Source organism: Bidens hawaiensis, unplaced genomic scaffold (genome assembly GCF_021521415.1).
Source record: "Bidens hawaiensis isolate Kalapana, Puna unplaced genomic scaffold, B.hawaiensis_p1.1 tig00049252_1, whole genome shotgun sequence".
Taxonomy (NCBI): domain Eukaryota; kingdom Viridiplantae; phylum Streptophyta; class Magnoliopsida; order Asterales; family Asteraceae; genus Bidens; species Bidens hawaiensis.
The window spans coordinates 48,257-68,279 of NW_027498828.1; positions in this window are offsets into that span (position 1 = coordinate 48,257).

Here is a 20,023-nt window from a genome sequence, read left to right on the forward strand (position 1 = left end):
ATGAGTAAATCTGACGCTAAGTAGGGCTACTGGGTTCGGGGCCTTACATCATTTGCGTACGCAAGCTACATACCAAATATTAGAAACTTATCATTAATTAACAGCAAACTAAACATTCATTAACAACATAAATTTTACTCATACACTAATTCATGTTTACACAATATGAATAAAAAAAACATACCGCAAGCAATGTCATTGACCCATTCTACTCTCTGTTTTCTTTTAATTTTTTACGTGTTCTCCTCAACATTGTCAACATGTGTTCACACCAATTCAGGTCCATAACAGCATCAATATATTTAATGGATGGTATGAATCGCTGGTTGACTGTGTTATTACCAATGATATCCCCCATATACGTGCCAAAAACAACAAGAAAGTTCATTCTGAAATGCCAACAACTATATATTTGGTTTTTCGCGTACTCCATAAACTTAAGTGGGCATACCTTTGCCTTTGGGTCCGCGAATTGACTCCTTCACCTACTTACAGCAACATATTCTACCCTTGGCCCCATCGTCTCGACTATCTCAACCTTCCCCCTAGGTATTCCTAAAAGTCTCTCTACTAGTTCTAGAGTTATTCTAATTTGTTTACCTCCTGTTGGTGCATAAATGTCAGTAGTTCATATGTCTAATGTCTGTAATCGAGTCTGTAATATTGTTTATGTATTTGTTTGTTTAAAGCGAAGTTGTTGACAAGTTCGCTTAGGCGAACTTGTTAACCAAGCGAAGTTGTTGACAAGTTCGCTTAGGCGAACTTGTTAACCAAGCGAAGTTATGGACAACTTCGCCTGAGGCGAAGTTGTCGTGTATTTATATAGGTTACGGCTTATGGTTTGTAGTTAGTTCGAGTAAGTTGTTCGTGAGTCAAGTGACGTGAGGTCGAGAGTCTGTAACTGTGATTATATCATGTGTTGAGTTATTAATATAACGTGTGTTTGTTCGTATCGTATTCGTGTGTTCGTGTGTTTGTGTTTTACGTCCGTAACGATCTACACAGGGATTCCGCACCTGTGTGTATCGGGATATCTCGTGTGATCCGTCCAGGGAACCTACAATTGGTATCAGAGCATTTACTCGATTGTGTGGTTCGGGATATTCACGCGGGTGTAGAATTCGTCCCGTTTCGACTATTCACGAGACGAGTTTTTGGTGTTTTTGCTCATTCTAGCCTCCTACCAGTGTGTTCAAGCCTTTAAACCGTCAAAAACCTCGTTAAAATCCGATTTTCAGATCTGCAGAAAGTTTGAGTTCGTCAGGCGAAGTTGCTGTTCATCAGGCGAAGTTGCCGTCAGGATACGTAGGGTTTCGGCGAAGATATAAGGAGAAGCGAAGTTATTTACAACTTCGCCTACCTCCTCAACTTCGCCTAACTCAGCGAAGTTCTCATCAAGTTCGCCTAGCTCAGCGAATTTTTCTTCAAGTTCGCCTACTTTCTAAGTTCGCTTACCCTAAGCGAAGTTATTCTCAACTTCGCCCAGTCACGCGAATTTAAGAAAGATCCAGCGAAGTTATTACTTAAGCGAAGTTATCCTTAACTTCGCCTACAGTACTGTTCAGAGGAAATTTTTTAACTTCGCCTACTCAGAATTTTTCGGGTTTCTTAGTCTTCAAGAAGGATGTCGTCGATCAACATTTCGGAGCTTGTAAAGATGGAAGTTGAAGCGGGGTCAGCTACAAAGGCCCCAAGGTTGCTGAAGGGAACCGATTTTGTCGCGTGGAAGGATCGGTTCATACAATACGTTAAGTACCAGGATGCGAAAATGTGGGTATGCATCCAAGATGGATATATTCCACCAGTCATGGAGTATGAGGGTCGAGACCAAATCAAGAAATACAGTAAAATGGAAGAGGAGGAGAAAAAGATGTATGAAGCCGAAAGCAAGGCTCATGCTGCAATCACAATGGCTCTTCCACAGGAGATCCTCTATACGTTCAGAAAGTATACATCAGCTAGAGAGCTTTGGGAAGCTCTTGAGAACAGATTTGAAGGGAATGTAGGTATTCGGGCTTCAAAGATAAAGTTGCTCAAAACTCAATTTTCAGTCTTTAAGTACTTGAAGAACGAATCTCTTGATGATATTATCACTCGATATTATCATCTAATGACTGAATTGAGTAACTACTCCATTTCCTATCGAGAAGAAGAGATTGTGGAAAAGCTTCTCGATGCCCTCCCACCAAAATGGGAGATGTATACTGTGCTGATGAGGGAAGACAAGGACTTCCCTACTTATGATCTTGAAACCACTGTCAACAAGCTCAGAACTTTTGAGCTTAATATGGTCAGAAAAGAGACATCTATGGATCAGGTTCAAGATCCAGGCATGTACGGTGCTAAAGTAAACTCAAATTCAAGTTCAAAGACTGATTATGCCGCCTACTACTCGAAGGGCGAGTCGTGTGCCAAGTCTTCACAGGAGGGGCATGTGTCAGTAAACTCAAATGGGGATGTTTGCTTTGTAGCCGGTGGATCAAGTGGTACTCAACAGACAGCAAGCAAGATTGGTGGATCTTCAAGTTCCTCAAGCAATAATTACTCTAAGATGCCAATGAGCGTCAAATCTGCTGAAGAGCAGTTTGGCCTCTATGCTTCGTTTATTGCTTCATATGAAAACTATATTCAAGGAAAGGTTGTTGATCCAGCGATGCTGGATGAAGACTATGACCAGATCGAAGCTGATGATCTGGAGGAAATGGATTTACAATGACAGATGGCCATGATAGTGAGGAGAGTGAAGAAGTTTATGAGAAAGACGGGGAGAAAGTTTGTTGGTGGCAGGCCAGGGTTCGACAAGTCTAAGGTGAGGTGCTATAACTGTCAACAAAACGGGCACTTTGCCAAAGAGTGTAGAAACGAGCGAGTTGAACGTGGTCATGACCGGTCTGCACAGCACACTGGGAATAGTAAAGAAATCAATGCCATGATGTCCAGAGAAGCAGGTGAATACAACTGGAACCTGCATTCGAATGAAACTAGTGAGCAGGCGAATATGGCTAAGGTTGAGAATGAAGACTGTGAGAAGATTACCGGAGAAGAGAAAGCTACTGGTAAGGAAAAAGCTTTCATGGCAGATAACAAGGATCAACTCTCCGAGGTAAGTTCTAAACCTATTTGTACTAAATGTGAGAATTTGTCTGAGCAACTTGCTACCATAACTGATCAGTATGTTCGTTTAGATGCTGAATTTAAAACTCTTAAAGAAGATCATCACTTTATGAAAGCAAGAGAAAACAGTTACAAAGTTAAAATAAAAGCGTGTGAAAAAGATGTTAAAAGCTTAAAAACAAAACTTGCTGAAAAAATTGAAGTAATTGATCTAAGTTATGAGGTTTTAGAAGAAAAGACTAAACTGATTGCTGAACGAGAAAAGCAGATTGCTGACCACCAGGTGAAAGTGGTGGAACTGAACCGAAAACTTGAGCAGTTCAGAAATTCCTCAGCTATTCTTGATCACCTGGTTAGTGGTCAAGATTCCTCTGCGAAGAGGGGAGGAATTGGTTATCACGAGGTTCCACCACCTTATAACCACAATTACACTTTTAACCCTAGTGTTCAGAAATCTGTTGATTTTGAAGTTCCTCAGACAGTTCCAATCAAGGTTACGAGTAAAGAACCAAGTGTTAGTAGTGGCGAAACGAGTTCGCCTGTTTCAAGTGTGAAAATTTCTGTTACGAGTCCAGTCTCATCAGATTCGGATAAGTTGTCCGAATCGGGTAAGACAAAAGAGAAGGTAGTGTTACCCACTGGTGGAGAAAAAGATAAAACCTATAAAAAGAGTACTCCACTCAACCCGTACGTCCCACCTTATGTGAGACGAACGGCCGGTAACACAGCCTCGACATCCAAAACAACCTGTGAAAAGAAAATGGAGCATAGGTGTTGTTTTAGGTGTAATAAGTTAGGACATCTTGTTGCAGATTGCCCTCTGACGCCGAAATTCAGAGGTGTGAGGCCTATTAAAACTGAGCATAAGCCTAATGGTAATTTTAATACTGCTAAAAATGAAAACCCTTCAAAGTTCCGAAATGTAACTAATTCAGGTTTTCACAGAAACAAACCTCAGTTTAACAATGCTAATAACCAAACCACAAGATATAATACTTCCAATACACATAGGTTTGGAAGGCCTCACACTCAATTTCCAAGGAGATTTACTAATAGGACTGACAGGAATTATCCAGATGCTAACTTTGGAAAGCAGAAGTACGGGATGTATAGATCCAAGACCAATTGGTCTTGGGTCCCTAGATTCTAATCCTTTGCTTTATTGTGCAGGAACAGTTGAACAGGGCTGCCCACAGTCTTTGGATTGTAGATAGCGGCTGTTCCCGGCACATGACGGGTAACAAATACTTGTTGCACGACTTAAAACCTGTTCAAGGAGCGAGAGTTAGCTTTGCCGGTGAAAGTGGAGGCAGAATTACTGGAAGAGGAACGGTGTCCAATGGAAAAATGACTCTTGAGAATGTGAACTTTGTAGAAGAGTTGAAGCACAATCTGCTGAGTGTGTCGCAGATTTGTGATAAGGAGTACACTGTTCATTTCACGAAGAATGAGGCGATCGTGTTGAAGCCTGGTTTTCAGATACCAGACGAGTGGATAGTGATGAAAGCTCCACGTGATACAAATACTTATGTAATGGATATGAGGTCTACTGAAATGGCCACGGAAGAATCATGTTTAATGACGAAAGCAAGCGAATCGGAATCCGAACTGTGGCACAGGAGGATGGGGCACATTCATCTTCGGAAGATGAACCACATTGTCAGGAATGGACTTGTGATGGGCGTTCCCTTGAAAAGTTTTAACTTTGAAGACAAATGTATAGCATGCAAGAAGGGAAAGCAACACAAGAAATCCCATCTCACCAAGAAGGTCAACTCTATTGCCAGTACTCTAGAACTGCTTCACATGGATCTCTTCGGTCCCGTGTATGCAAAAAGTCTAGGAGGTACTTCTTACTGCTTGGTGATCACTGATGACTACTCGCGATATTCGTGGGTATATTTTCTGAAATCGAAAGATGAGACGGCTCAAATGGTGAAGAATTTGATTACCAAAGTTGAGAACGTCATGGGTAAAACAGTTAAGTTCATCAGGAGTGACAATGGAACGGAGTTCAAGAATTTTGAGATGGAGATCTTCTGTCTTCAGAAAGGAATTGAACACCAATACAGCGCTCCGTATACTCCGCAACAGAATGGAGTGGCTGAAAGGAAGAACCGAACTTTAATTGAAGGAGCCAGAACTATGCTGGCAGATTCGAAGCTTCCTGTGATGTTCTGGGCTGAAGCAGTTGCTACAGCCTGCTATGTTCTGAATAGAGTGTTAACTGTTAAGAGACTTGGTAAAACGTGTTACGAGCTTATGCATGGAAGGAAGCCCAACTTGAGTGGTCTTGAACCATTCGGGTCCCCTTGTTCGATCTTGAAGACAAATTCTAAATTTGGCGAAGTAGCCGATGAAGGAATCTTAGTCGGTTATGTTGTTGGTACTCCCAACAGACGTGTCTTCAATACTTCGACCTGCAAGGTGGAGGTGGTGTGTAACACCGACATCACAAGTTACCAACCGCCAAAACCAAGCAATGGACCTGCTGAGCTTTTCGACTATGTTAAGCTTTTTAAGTCTTTTAACATACCGGATTTGGAAATTTCTGAAGAAGAAGAAAGAGTTGCGACGAAGATGATACTTGATGAGGAAGAAAATCTATTGCAAAGACAGCTGATTGATAAATGTCAACCTTCCTCATCAAACTCTACTGGTACCCCCTGCTGCCTCGACTGAAGAAGAATTTTTCAATCCATTTCACTCTCAGCCAGAAACAACCATTGACGAGATCTCTTCTAATTTGGAAAATAATTTGCATGTCGGTTCTGTTCCGACCACGAGAATTCATAAAGATCACCCTTTGGATAATGTGATTGGTGATGTGTCCTCAGGTGTACAAACGAGAAGTAGCTTGAATGAACACACCTGTGTTTATACAAGCATTAAGGAGACAGGAATAATCAATGAATGCCTGTACACCTGCTTTATAAGCCAGATTGAACCGAAGAATTATCAAATGGCTTTAAAGGACAGCTCGTGGGTCGAAGCCATGCAAGAAGAGTTGGCTCAATTCGAGAAGATGGAAGTTTGGACTTTGGTTAAAAACCAAAGAATGTGCATGCGATAGGCACAAAATGGGTGTTTAAGTGCAAGAGAGATGATAAGGGGATTATTATAAGAAACAAGGCGAGGCTAGTCGTTAAAGGTTTTAATCAACAAGAGGGGATTGATTATAACGAAGTGTTCGCTCCTGTCGCCAGGTTGGAAGCCATAAGATTGTTTTTGGCGTTTGCTGCTTATGAAAAGATGAAGGTATTTCAGCTAGATGTGAAGAGTGCGTTTTTGAATGGGAAAGTTGATGAGGTTGTGTATGTTGAGCAACCTCCGGGTTTTCCTGACCCAGACTTTCCAGATCACGTGTACAGGTTGAGCAAGGCGTTGTATGGATTACATCAGGCACCTCGTGCCTAGTATTCAACTTTATCGGATTACTTGCTCGAGAATGGTTTTGAAAGAGGGAAAATTGATAGCACGTTGTTCTTCAAAAGAGATGGAAGCGACTTCCTGCTGGTACAAGTCTACGTGGATGACATTATATTTGCTGCGTCAAAAGTCTCCATGTGTCAGGAGTTTGAAGCCGTCATGAAGAAAAGGTTTGAAATGAGTGCTATGGGTGAACTAACTTTCTTTCTAGGATTGCAGGTTGATCAGAAGAAGGACGGGATGTTCATTCATCAGACGAAGTATGTTCATGATGTGCTCAAGCGCTTCAAGATGGAGGACAGTTCTCCATATGATACTCCAATCTGCGTCAATCACAAATTGGGTGCTGAAGTAGACGGTGATGCAGATGTGGACCCAACTCAATATCGGGCAATAATAGGTTCTTTAATGTACTTAACTGCATCTAGGCCTGATATAATGTTTGCTGTTTGTCTTTGTGCACGTTTTCAGGCAAATCCAAAAGAATCTCATTTGAAAGATGCAAAGAGGATACTGCGGTATCTCAAGGGCAAGCCGAAGCTGGGGTTGTGGTACCCGAGAGGAGGAGACTTGGAGCTAGTCGCTTACACAGATTCTGATTATGGAGGGTGCAATCAGAGTCGGAAGTCAACAACTGGAGGATGTCAGTTTCTTGGTGGCAGATTGGTGTCGTGGCAATGCAAGAAGCAGACTTCAGTCGCAATTTCAACCTGTGAGGCAGAATACATGGCAGCATCCAACTGCTGCTCTCAGGTTCTTTGGATTCAACAACAGTTGCGCGACTATGGTCTGAATTTCTTACTTACTCCTATTTGCATTGATAACACAGCTGCTATCTCAGTTACTAACAATCCCGTGAAACATAGTAAAACTAAACATATTGACATACGTCATCATTTTATACGGGATTGTGCTGAGAAGAAATTGATTGTGCTTGAAAAGGTGGATACGCTTGATAATTTCGCTGATTTATATACTAAAGCGTTTAACAAATCCAGATTTCAAAACCTTATTGAACTAAATGGGATGATCAATCCCGAGTAACCATGCTTTTCTTGTATTTAAATAAAAAAAAAAACGTCACTAATCGCTTAAAATTATGTCGGTTACCTCAGTTTGAAGGACATGTCTTAGGATATGTTTGGTCCTTATAGAATATGAGGATAGCCATTAACCAGATGACTGAAAGTGACCGGGGCGGTTATGATGAGTTTTTATTCTTTCGCTGAAAATTAGTCGATCATAATTAGTTAGAAGGACACATACTAGTATGTGGTCGGTCCAGCTGATTCATTGGATCTTCGGGATAGCCGTTTACCTGAAGACTTTGAATCGATCGGGGCGATAGAATTCAAAAAAAAATTTCCGGGAAATGAAATTACTTTTCAAGTCTACTACTTCGTAAGAAGTTCATTTGCTACGTTTAACAGAAAATTGATCCAACCTTGGAAAATGATAGTTATACTGATTCTGTGTGCTTAACTAGTGAAGTTATTAGGCTTAAAATGCTTTAGAACAGTCATTGTATGTCATGGTAACTTTTTAATGGTGCGTAAAAGTAGATGTGATACAAACTAAATTTACTTGATTTTACGTGGAAACTCCTAAAGAGTTCTGCATGTATTCATATATATCTTTCCGAATGATAGGCAGAAAAGTGATTACCCAGTCATACACGAGCCCATGAGTGTTCTGATTCCCGTGAAGATAGCGTTTCAAGATACTGCAGTGATCCATATTCGGGACTTGCAGTTAATTTCTACTTTGAAGTCTATGTTTATTCGAAAAAAAAAAAAAAAAAATTGGAGTTATTGAAACATTTTAGAGATGACAAAATCAAGACTTCACAATCATTGAGTAAGAGAGAAGAACGGGAAGCAGATCAAGAATACTTACAAGTTTAATCAGACACTATGGGTCGAAGTCAATTCGGGGTGACTTGGGGAAAGCCAAATACGCTTTGAGAATAGATAGGAGGCATCAAAATCTCTGAGTTGTTGCTCACTTAAATTTTGAGGCTTAATCGAACCTAACTCGTATCACAGAAACGATGAAAACCACTTTAAGTTATACCTGCTTACAACCTGTCTCTATATGTCATAATACAGCTAAACACGGATCTATGTGACAGTCACGTAATTAGTATGATTCCTGTTCGGATCTTTTCTAAAAACGTGGTAGTCCCTAACTAGACTGAAATTTGATCCCTTATACTTTAAATTTTTTTAAGTTTTTGTACTTAGATAGTTTTATGATTTTTTAACTGGTTACTTAGAATTGATCATGTCATTTATTTCTTAAAGAGAAGTTTTAAAGAGTTAATTGAAAAATGTTCAAATTATAAGGTTTGATTTTGTAAATATAGGCGATGTTGTTAAACAGGCGAAGTTGTGAATAACTTCGCCTAGGCGAAGTTATCCGTAACTTCGTCTGTATAACCCAGACCCTATATAAGGATGTTCAAGAGTCAAACTGTTCATCACTTTTCAAAAACAGTGAACTTATCCGTATTCTCCGGCGAACTTACTTATTTTCCGGCGAACTTATTGTTTATTTCGATTCCGAGTTATTTTTCCCAGATTTCATTAAGATTCAAGGTTCGAGATGTCAATTTATTATATATTCCATGTTCATTCATGCTAATCAGGGGTCGTTTGGACCGATTTCGAAACCTCGGACCATCGGAATTTAAAAACCGATTTTCAAATCTTGTGTTTACGCGTTAAGAACCATTCTAATCGTCTAGAAAACCTTAAAACCATGTTTTTCGGGGTCCTTGATCTTCAAACTTAACCAAAATCCCAAATTTTCTGATGTTTGATTCAAACCTCACTGTCGCCGTTTCAGTTCAGGCGAACTTAGGGTTTCGGCGAAGTTATCCGTAACTTTGCCTGAGGCTCAACTTCGCCTGAGGCGATGTTGTGATGAGGCGAAGTTACCATTAACTTCGCCTGGATCATTTTTAATTAATATTAATTAGACGAACTTAAAGCTGAAGCGAAGTTGTTCCCAACTTCGCCCCACCTTTAACTTCGCCTATAAACAGATTATCACAACTTCGCTCATGGTAACCAGCGAACTTGTGTTATTCATTAACGTTTATCTAACTTGGTTCGTTTGTTGCAGATATGGCTGCAGTAGCTGGTGCTGGAGGTGCAGGAGGAGACGATGGTGACAATCAGAGGCAATTTTTCCCGGGTCACAATATGTACATCACCCTTGACCCGGAAGCGAGCGGCGTTGAGAATTACCGCGAGATTATTACTTTCCTCATACGCTCGAGGATTTTTCATGCTATCACGACGACTCTGCCGATATCCTTACCAAATATCGAAGACTTTTGGCAGACGGTAGAATACGATTGTCGTGTTGAGCCCCCGGTCATGCGTGCGACTGTGAACAATCAACAGGTTCAGTTCAATTCTGAACAGATTCGGGTGGCATTACGGTTTGGAGAAGAGACGAGGGACGACCCAACTGAGTTTGTGGCTCCGTTTCGTGATGGAGCGTTTCTCCGAATGGGCTATTCTGGTCCATTAGGCGATACACAGAGACGGAAGGGTTTTCTGCTTGATCAGTGGCGCTTCCTCATGCACGTTATGATAGTTTGCATGTCTGGGAGGAAGGCGGGCACTGATGGTATGGGTGCGACCATGCAATCCGCAATGACTGCACTGACTTACAATAAACGCTATAGTTTTAGTCAGATGGTCTTTTACGAGATTGACAGACAGAGGAGGGCGATGGCTCGTGAGCGGTTCATTATGTATCCACGTTTCATCCAGATGATATTGAACCATGTGGCTCCGAATCTACCTCAGAGACGACCGATCAGATACGTGGAATCTGTGAGCAAGCGTATCTTCGCTCAATGCCGCACTTCGAGTGCGAGGAGCAAGCCTGAGCTGCGTCCAAGGCATACTCCACTGTTTGGGTTTTTAATCAACCCAGAGTATGTTCCTGCTGGTGGGGACGAGTTCAGAGATCCTCAACCGCGACAGGCAAGAGCAACTCAAGCTGCATCTGCTGTGCCTGTTGTGACGGCTGAGGAGAATATTGATCTTGATGAGGTATTTGGTGGTCAAGATTACTTTGATATGGACCGAGTTGATCCGCTGGAAGAGGTGCAGGTCTCTGCTGCACAGGGTTCGGGTGTGAGTGTTACTAGAGCAGCAACGTCGATGGCTGACTCAGATTTGGATGAGATCATGAATGAGGGGAGACGGTTGATGGTGTCTCGAGAGAGAACGTTTGGGAAGAGAAAGAGAACGGAGGATGATGATGAGTCAGAAGAGGAAGAAGATATACATAAGCTGATACGACGTTCAAGACGGGAAAGGACAGGTGCAGGTATGGGAGCTGGAGAGACTTCAAGAATGGTACGTTTCGCTCCGGCTGCACTGTCTGGTATGTCTATCGTTCCTACTTCTGTACAGGTTACAAGTATAAGCACTGCGGATGTTCCTGTGGTGGCTACATCATCTGCTGGCATTCCATCTACCACTACTATCCAGATGTCGACTCCGGAGATCGTGTCTCTACCACCTCCAACGCTTACTCAGTCGGTGGTTGCTGCACGATTTGTAGAGTCAACGGTCGTCACTACTGCAGGGTTATCAGGTATGGTACCACCTGCGGTTACGCCTGCTTCTGATGTCTCGCCTACGCCTACTTCAGACTCAGAGAGAATAGCTTCACTAGAGCGGATCGTGGCAGAGCAATCTAAGACTATTCAACGCCTAGTAGAAGCAAATCAACTACAGTCATCCCTCCTGGTTGAGCATGGGAAAATTATAGATGCCTTGAAGGAGTTCTTGGCATCTCAGGGGGAGATGAGCTGTAAAGGCGACGAGCTAAGGACGAAAAGAAGAAACGACAGAGACGATGATCCCAATGCATCGAAAGATGCAGGTGGTGAGCTGCCAAGAACTTCTCAAGCTCTTGGTACTTCCACAGCTGAGGGGGAGTCTGCCGACGCGGCTGGTGGTGATGATGACGTGATTGATGCGTTGAGGGAACTTGACGATGATATGTTCAGCGATGATTTATTGTTTGATGAGGATGTGCTGCCGAGTGATGTGATTGAGAAGATCGGTGAGCAGATTGAGATTGAGAATGAGATTGAGGAAGGAGAGATAGTAGAGGAAAATGTCGAACATGACATTCCAGAGGTTGAGAAGGCCGATATGGGTGATCAGACGGCAGTTGAAGATACTGAATGGAAAGAGCAGCCGAGGTGGAAGGAAGGATACGCTCATTGGTTCGTCAAAACGAAGAAACCGGCAGTCTCTACCATGTTCAAAAAGAGTTACAATATTAAGGGCTATGCTGAAGCAAAGAAAGGGATTATATGCTGGATTTATGATGAGCAGTTGCGGCTCTTCGTGATTAAACGATATGATGGAGTTCAGTACCTTAGAAGAATGTTGAGATCATTAAACACACTGCCTGAGTGTGAGGTTAAAGACTTAGCCAGATTGGGGTTGATCAATCGAAGTGACGATAATATGGCTAGAGTCATAGGGAAAATCGTATGGAAAGAGAGCATAAAGGAAAAGAAGTTTGAGCTGTTGAAACCACAGAAAGGGAAACTTGTTGAAGACAAGGATAGAGGTTTGAGAGTTGATGGAAAGCCTTGGATGGTTATGAAGTATAAACCAATCCGGTGCCTTAAAGAAGTACCGATGAAGCTTATGCCCAAGGATGTGCTCAAAGACCTAAAGTGGTGGTTCGTTGATTGTGAGACAGCGGAGGCAGTGATGGAAGATGAGGATGAACAAGAGATCCTTAGAGTTTACGATCCGATGCATCTTGTTAACTTATCGCAAGCTGATCTGAAGATGCTTAACGAGAAAAAGATCTTTTATATTCCTGCTTGGAAGGATGAAGCAAGAAAATATCAAAGGGTTGTGTAGGTGTGCGTTAGAGAAGGAGTGCACGCTTGAAGATACAGGATTACAAGACAGATGCTGAAAGATCAAGATATGAAGCTACTGCCAAGGGGGAGTCTGTTGGTGCATAAATGTCAGTAGTTCATATGTCTAATGTCTGTAATCGAGTCTGTAATATTGTTTATGTATTTGTTTGTTTAAAGCGAAGTTGTTGACAAGTTCGCTTAGGCGAACTTGTTAACCAAGCGAAGTTATGGACAACTTCGCCTGAGGCGAAGTTGTCGTGTATTTATATAGGTTACGGCTTATGGTTTGTAGTTAGTTCGAGTAAGTTGTTCGTGAGTCAAGTGACGTGAGGTCGAGAGTCTGTAACTGTGATTATATCACGTGTTGAGTTATTAATATAACGTGTGTTTGTTCGTATCGTATTCGTGTGTTCGTGTGTTTGTGTTCTACGTCCGTAACGATCTACACAGGGATTCCGCACCTGTGTGTATCAGGATATCTCGTGTGATCCGTCCAGGGAACCTACACCTCCCAAATTCAAGACACTACTCTCATGGTCGTAATATTTAACCAGCCAATGACCCAAACCCGTTGGTATATTCTCTATACTGATTTCTAGAATACTACCAAACCCCATCTGTCTTACCTTTTTCTTCTACTCATTTTTCAGTTTTTGTGATATACTCATGGAATAAGCTAGCTTTCACCCTAGGTCTTATCTTTTCCCCTCTATACTCGTGATACACAAGCTTTGGTTCCATTTTACCCTTATTACTATACTTCATTCTCACAGGTGGATTTACAAAATCATCATTTGAGTCGCTCTTGTTACCTGTGTTTTTTAAAACATCATGTCATTAAATCACATCGGATATAGCAGTCATGCTTTAGACTACACCTACTTATAACATAATCCAACTTACTATTGAGAACTGGATGCTTCACGCGTGTCTTTGCATTTCTTGAACTCGTCCCTACAAGAAAACAAATACAATCAATACACACCTCGTTCATTAGATATGAAAAATCAAAATCAACAACATATGTTCACGGTCGTTACCTATCAGGATATTCGTTTTCTTGACTTCTTTCCCAACCTCGACATTTCTCATATTTGCGTTGTAGGCTATTTTTAGGCTTCTTCGAACTAAACACATGAACAACAGCATTTAAACAACAGCACATCAGTCTTATTAAAATCTAACACACAAACCAAATAACTCCCACAAGATATATAACACACAAACTCAAAACACACATAAACAACATAATTCGTATCCAAAAACACAACTTTCTATAAACAACCGCATTCAAATTACATTCCATCAAAACACCGACAACATATAACACACCAAAGACACTAACACACAAACAAGTTAACTTAACCAACAACGACACAAAAGCATTATAAAAAACACAATATACTCAAAACCCCCAACATTCACCATGCATTCCATCAACACAACCAATAACGCACTCACATCACTACGACAAATCTTTATAACACAACGGGAGCTTTAAACCTACCACACAACAAGCTTCACATATATGGAAAACATATTTATAACCCAACAACAACCCAATATATAAACCAGAGCATCGAAATGTATGGAGAAAAACACAACAAACACACTGTCATTAACATACAAAATAACTTGAAACCTATAACAATAACCAAACACAGATTTAAAACACTACCGGGGTTACGAGAAGTTCATTAACACACTAACACTACCACAACTGACCAAATTCAAAACGCGAGCCTCTTCAACCATTACACAAATACACAACAAACACAAACTCACATTACAAAACTTAAAACATTAACAAAATATAAATTCACCAGAACAGAGCATAAGAAGCACATATATGCAACCGCATTCAAAATAACAACACCAAACCCTAGAATTTTGGGGGTTTTCTTACAAACCTCTTCAATCGATTATTTCATAAACATACCTTCATTATTAATCGTTAATTTTTCCCTCTTCATCGGTGATTTCGTCTCCATTATCTACAATTTTCATACACACAATCAATAACCATGTCACCGGAATATTAGAAACAGAACCGTCGTCCGGCATCGTTGAAAATCAAACACGAAGAACAGTACATTCAATTGATAAAACACACAACATACCTGTCAGAATATCTGGATGAAGAACACACCGACTAACTTTTCTTGTACAGGATTCGGATTAATAATCGCCTTCTAGTAATATGTGATTTAGTGAGAGAAAGTTATAATGATGTTATGAGCTGATAATTCATACTTCCCATAGATAAAGAGTTGACGGTTTGCATGTTACAATAATTAAATTGACCTCTTTACCCCTAAACTACTTTAAACATTGAGACAAAATATAACACACCGAACTAAAAACACACTCGCATCTCCACCATTAGATCAACATATCCAACGCCCAAGATTACTTCTTACACTTCTTAGAAAAACTTCACTTCTTATTTTAACTCCACCCTATATATATATATATATATATATATATATATATATATATATATATATATATATATATATATATGAGTATCAAATTGTTTAAGAACTTGAAGGAACCCTTGAAAACTAACTTTTTTTATAAAAAAAATTTATACGTTAATGTTATTTGAGTAGTATTATCATTTTTTATATCTATATTTACGATTACAGTTTTGAAAATTAGTTATTTTTACATATCTATGTTTTGTTTTACACCTATGTATATTTTTTGGTATATAAATATTACACATATGTAAACTTGTGATTAATATATATAATCAAATTTTTTTATATAAAATATGATAAAAACTACTCTAAAATAATGTTAATGTATAAAAAAATCAAAAATGTTTGGTTGTGTAGAGTTCCTAAAAGTTCTTAACTTTTTTAGAGTTCTTAAATGATACAAACCCTATATAGGATTATACCAACCCAATATATATATATATATATGGGATGGTTCAAGAAAGAAATGAAATTACAGCGAGAAGTGCAAGAAATCGATCAGAATAATTGATTGTGTATAATCAATGGCTTGTAATAGAAATGGCAGTTTTGTAATTACTTGGACATATTTTTAAGATCATTTTAAATAAAAAGGGTTAATTTTTCATTTGTTTGGGGACTTAATTAACCCCGTTAAATGGATCTTTCTTTTCTATCCAAATTATCTTGATCAATTATATCAACCCTAATATCTTATTTATGTGTGACTATTATGTTGTGTAGGACATATGTTACTGGTGTAGGTTAATATATTTATGTTGTGTATGATATAATTTGTTTATGGTGTATAGTATTATTTGTTCATTTTATATTCACATACGCAACTTAGTCAATGTCTACACTAAATAAAACTTTTACTTTAGGTTAAAAACAATTTATATATTGTTTGTGTAGTATGTATAACTGGTGTGTAGTAATGAAAGACAATATTTTGTTTGTGATATATATAGTTTGTGCAGGATGCATACATGTCCGTGGTTTGTGATATAACAATTTGTGTAGGATCTATAAGTTCTTGTGTAGGAAAAAAAAAGTGATGTGAATGTTTACGAATTAATAAAAGAACTAAAATATTTTAAATTTAATTATAAAATAAAGAATTAAAAAAAAGAAATCTATGTAGGATGTGTATGGTACTCTGTAGGAAATTTGGGAGAATATTTATCTATTCGGGTTTGATGATATGTGGTATTTTTGAATGGTGTAGGTTTATGTCGCTTAATATGAATAATTTGTGTATGTTATTTTATTCAGTGTAGGCAATAGTTTTACGATATATGTCTGTGGCATTTATAAAATGTAGGTTCTTAGTATGGTTTGTGTAAGTTAATATAATTATATGTCTAAATTATTAGTATGGTCTATGTAAGTTGTTAGATAAAAATTAACATGAAGCAATAATAAGGAATATATTATAAGATTTATTAATATACGCATAATCAACAGAATCCGAATGAAATGTCCATGGATAGCCCATCGTATTTGTTGTATATTATTATGGATATTCGATCAATCGAACAGGGGATACATATATATTTGAAAAGGAAAATAATTTTGCAACATATTGATTATCTTTCAGGGTATGGATAATCAACAAAATTGCATTTCAAACATTGTATTCATTTTGATAAAACATAAAAAATGATTCAGATGTAGTGTGAATTTCAAATGAAAATCGACTAGGTATTAAAAAAGTGAATATAACTTTTATAAAAATAATTTAAAATTTTACATTATGTAACTTTCCCAAATAATTATTAGTTACTAAGTATAAACAAATAATTGTTTTACTACTTTACCCCTATGATAAAAATAAATAAAAAAAGAAGAGATAAATTATGATTGGTTGGATCCATTTCTCGCACTTCTTGCATTAATTTCATTTCTCTCTTGAACTTAAACCTATATATATTCATAAACATCTACATATATACTCCTAACCTTTTCTACATTCGTTCATCATTTCAATATCATTCATATGACTTTCAAAAGTCATTCATATAACATACACTTACCACTTAAGGTAAGTGTATTAACAAACACATAGGAGTATGCACACAGCCCAGAAAAACATAACAGAGAAAATGGGCTAGAAACTCACATGTGCCCTATGCTTCTCAGAGTTAACTATAATACTCATCTTAAGTTGTGCACGACTAACTATGTAATAGTTATAAGTATTATTTACTACCTCTGACTATATCATAATTCTATACTAGTGTAACCCCTAGCTACGGGGCCCCGGGGGTAGCGCCCCAAGTAGTGGGGTCTAGGGGCAGCAGCCACTGGCTGGGTCCAAGGGGCAGACCCCTGGTTGGGGTCGAGCTGGAGTTCGGTCTTTCTTTCTAGGTCATTTCCTGTTTTAAACGTTACCTTTCATTATTAATTATCTCCTTGTTCTTAGCGTATATACCGTATAAGTCCATATTCTTTTCTTACATACGTATACGTCATTCATACATACATACATACACGTTATACATATATATACGTTCTATATACATACACGGCATACATACATACACGTCCTATATACATATACGGCATACATACATACATACACGGCATACATACACACACGTTGTACATACTTACACGGCATACATACATACATGGCATACATACATACACGACATACATACATACATATATACATACATACATACATACATACATACACGGAATACATACATACACGTTGTACACACATATACACCCTATATACATATACAACCATACATACATATACGCCCATATATGTTCATACTAGCCTTCTTTTTCGCGTTTTAAGGGTTTTTCTTTGATTTCGGCGCTGTCAGCCACCGTTAACCACCATGGGTGTCCGAATTTTGATCGTTTATAACCCAGGTAGCTTCGGGGTTTCCAGATCCAAGCTAAGGGGGCCCTTAAGTTCGTTTTTGGTTGATTAAACACCCGAATAAAGGTAGATCTAGATTCAAACGGCTCATTCGGCATCCCGGGGCTACGGTGTCGGGTTCTAAATTGTTGGGTCAGCTGATATAAATGATTTCTTACCTACGGTTGGTCTTGGATCGTTGAATAGAATAGTGTAGAGAGTGTTTGGCTTAAGTGTGTGTTTTTTATGGTGTAGGCTAAGGTGTAGAATGATGGAGATGGAAAGGATTTAGGGTTTAAGGGGTATTTATACTCCCTAAGCCCATGGACCTTAGGCTCATCTTCATTCTAAGTCCATGATCTAATTCCATCTATATTAGCTTATCATCCTTATATCTTTATTATTATTATTTTTTTTTTCTACTAACTCAAATTAGTTCTTCTGGCGTAATTAATATTATAATATTATTCATGAAAATTTAGGGATGTTACAATACAAACACACACACACACACATATATATATATATATATATATATATGTGTGTGTGTGTGTGTGTGTGTGTGTGTGTGTGTGTGATTTTAACAATGATTCGGAAAAGCGACAAGTTAATATGATGGTTTTGTAAAAATATTGATTAGTTATAAGTTATAATACTTATAATATAACTTAATGATTTTATAAGATTAAATAACCATTTAAATAAGAAGTTTTCCAAAAATAAAGGGGTTGGGGGGTTCGAACCAACGCCCCCCAACGGCTTAAGGTTTTACACAACCACCCTAGCTATCTGGGCTAGGGTGTTAATTGGTTATGACTTGAAACGGTTAATTTAAAAACAACCAGACACAATCCAGATCCTAAACATAAACCCTAGAATCATAATCGGCCAAATCTGGCCGATTAACTATGGGGCTATTGAAACTTAGATAAGGACGAACTAATTCATATAACCTATTACCTTAAACAATGATAAAACGATGGTCAATTAAAGTAAACTATAGCCGCCCAAAACAGATCAAGAATAGCTTCAAGCAGCGAAGATAATTTAATTAATAGTGTGGGTATTGGCGGCAATGGAACAAGGATCACGTAATTAGGTTTAATTGAACTAAGATGATTGTTATAATGTATATTGATAAATGCGTTGAGACGGTTTGATTAAACAATAAATTTATGTCATAAACGATTTCGTTATCCTAATTAACATCGCCGGTGAGTTGATTATGGCAAGAATAAAGATACACATGATTCAATTACTAAGATTATGACGAAAAGTGAGCATCAAGCAAACTAAACGGGTCACGGGTTTGATATTTGGATCATGGATACGGGTTTGGGCATAAGGGTTAACGGGTTTCAGGGTTAGAATATTATATTATACTAGTTTTGCATATTGGTCCTTATATTACATGGGTGGGAATACAGAGGGGTTAAAGTATAGTTTTAGGGTTAATATTTTTTATAGTTTAAAGTTATTATATATAGTAAAGAAAAAATATAGTAAACAAATATTAATAAAATAATAAATACTCGGTAGACGTGATATTTTATGGATAATAATTTCCCGAACATAGAAGCGGGTCGGTATCGGTTAACAAAATACTAAATGGAAAATCCTAGTTGTTATATATTTACATTACTCGTTTTTAATATTTATATGCTTTTTTTGGGTTTAATTTTATTTACAGTAATGAAATTTATAAAATAATTAGAGTTTGATGATAAAAAGGTTTCATAAATAACTAGGATGTTATAACTCGGTTTAAAAGTTATCTGGGTTTGGTAAGACCCAAGACCCGCTTATTTTTTTTACTATAAAAATGTTTCTTAATTATAAATAATATTTAAAAAAAATTATATAATAAATTTTATTATATATCCTAATTTATAGGATTTTCACATCAATAATTTGGTTAAAATAATTTTTAGTTTAATAAGATGTTATAAACCGTTTAAGAAATATCTGGGTTTGGTAAGACCCATACCCGTGAATTTTGGTCAAATGCATGAGAAGCCTCCATTTAAAAATCAAGCAAATCTGATGACTCCAAAAAAAGGGGAAGCGACCACATCACGACACGTAGGATTTTTATGTTTTCGTTTATATATATTATGGATAATAAATACTCGGTAGACGCTATATTTTATGGATAATAATTTCCCGAACATAAAAGCGGGTCGGGTATCGGTTAACAAAATACTAAATGGAAATCCGAGTTGT